Below are 2,574 nucleotides of genomic sequence, written 5' to 3'. Positions count from 1 at the left end.
TGTACACATCAGATGGCAACTCCATGATCATATTACACATCCACCCGAATGTCCTCCATGCTCCAGTAGGAGTTGTCAGAGGTTTCCATGACTTCCAGGTGCGGCCACACCAACACCCACACATGCAAAAATACCAAGAAAAGAGAAAGATGGTCCCCTAATTGACCAGAACTTGGAGGAGGACGGTAGGGTTGCCAACCTCCAGGTGGTGTCTGGAGATCTCCTGGGATTACAACTGATCTCCAGGCAATAAAGATTGATTCATCTGGAGAAAATGGACATTTGGGAAGGTGGACTCTATGGCTGAAGTCCCCCTTCCCCAAACCCTATCCTCCTCAGACTCCACCCCCCGAATCTCCAGGTATTTCCCAACCAGGAGCTGGCAACCCTAAGATAAGCTCTCCCATCCTAGCTGAGGGGAGGGATCAGATATACCATATTTACCCAGACAGATGTACCATATTTGTAATGTCCCCGTTTTGCTGTGGGTTCCCAAGTTAGAGTACTCACTCAGGCACCTGTTCTCAGGTCCATTCAGCAGAGACAAGCTGGCTCAAAACATCAGCCATTTATTTGCAAGGAGACAACAACCAACAACTTCAGCTAACATACAAAACTGGAAACTGAAACAAGAGCTCCACCCAATAGGACCGAACTGAATCACACAGATATTAGGGGAGGAGCAGACTGTTCCATTACATACATGGATATATACAATAAATATAGCACAGTATTTACCCAAGATGTCTCTGAATGTGAGAGAATGCCCATAAAAAATCATTGTATACAAAATATCTTTTATTTTACTGTACATAAACGGTAACTTGTATACTGAATTAAGATAGCCCCCTATTTTCTTGAAGTCACACATGGAGAAAACCCCACCACCACCTGTCTTCCTTTCAGGTAAATAATATAACGCTGTGTGAGAAGAAGAAACAGGTGGACCGAGTGTGGAACAGGCAGAGGGGAAAAACAGGCAGAGACAACTGTGGTTTGGTTAAAGCACATTTGGGGTATAGGCTATCTGAGATAGCAGGTAAGCTATCCTGTGTAAGCTATCCTGTGTAAGCTTATGGATTCTATGGGCATTTTGAGTCCACAGTTTCAGCCCAGGAAAAAATGCACCAATATTTTCTTGACTTAGTAACAGAGCAAAAGCAAAGAAATGCTGTTTACCCATTTGCATCATTTCTAAAGAGGACATTGGCAAGAATCAGTAATTTTTTTCTAAAAAAAATAATGAACAAATCTTCGGAATAAGAGCAGTCTAACAAAGTTCACCAAGTTAAAGCTATTTTTAAATGTACTGGAAATTTTACATCTATCTGAGTCATAGATGTAAGGCTTATATTTGTAATGTTTTCTCAACCCGTCGTACATTATCTGTGCTGGACACTTGGATTGCTGTGCAGTTTAAATATTTGTACTTAAAGCTTTCCAAACGCTGAGGCGTTCTGCGGCCCTAGGGACAATCAATTTTGGCTGCATTAATTTTTATATCTGGGGCAGTGTTATGGGGTAGAGTTTGCACAGGAAATTGAGGTCTCAAACTCTGACAGCAGCAGTTGACCTGGCTGGTGTCCAAGCAATAGGAGGGTGGCGGGGGGGGGGGGGGGGAGGGTGCGCTTTAGCAGAGCCTGGACGGTTCAGAGCATCCCAGCCTGGTCTGCAAACCCATTATTGTGGACTGATCTATTTAGGTCATTTAAGGAAGTGGAAATAGACATTTCTTCCTTTCCTCTGATGAGATTATTGGATGGGTTTTGATGGGGGAAGCTGTATGACGAGATTATACTGCGCACAGAGGAATGATTGAGTCCAGTCTGAGCTAAGTGTTGTTTATTCACTCACATGCCAGTGATGAGTCCAGGGATCTCTAACAGGTGGCTGTGTCATCCAGGGTTGGCAAGTAACAGCAAAACAACTGTGTGCTGAAATACCCGCAACAGTAAATGTACAAAAAGAGACTTCAGCAAAGTGAAACACATATGTAATCAGCAACAAATCTGTACATAAAATCCATCATAGGAAATACAGAAGTCTACAGAATGCATCAAGTCCAAAGTAGATATCCAACACTTTTCCTAGGTAGTATACAGTGTTTCAGACTTCTGGTCCTTCCTCAGGAACAAAGAGCCACAATAGAAAGTCTCATTCCAATTTCTTTACAAGACAATGTTGTTCAGTTTCTTTATGGGCCAGGTCTCCTAAGCTTGAAAGTGCACCTCTCAAGGACCTGTTCTACATAGTAGCAACCTTGATATAGGTAGGGAAACTCCTGGATATTTAGAGATGGAGCCTGGGGAAGACAGGGAACTCAGTGGGGTTTGATGCCATAGAGTCTACCCTCCCAAGCATCCATTTTCTCCAGGGGAACTGATTTCTGTAGTCTGGAGATGAGCTGTAATTCTGGGGGATCCCCAGGTCCCACCTGGAGGCTGGCATCCCTAGCTGGAGCTTGTGGTGGGGAGGGTTTGGGAAGGAACTCAGTGGGGTATAATACCCTCCAAAGCATCCTTTTTCTCCAGGGGAACTGATCTCTGCAGTCTGGAGAACAGTTGTAAACAGGGG

The sequence above is a fragment of the Gekko japonicus genome, unplaced genomic scaffold (genome assembly GCF_001447785.1).
Source record: "Gekko japonicus isolate JY-2015 unplaced genomic scaffold, Gekko_japonicus_V1.1 scaffold808, whole genome shotgun sequence".
NCBI classification, from domain to species: Eukaryota; Metazoa; Chordata; class Lepidosauria; order Squamata; family Gekkonidae; genus Gekko; species Gekko japonicus.
Note: the sequence above shows the minus strand (reverse complement) of the source record.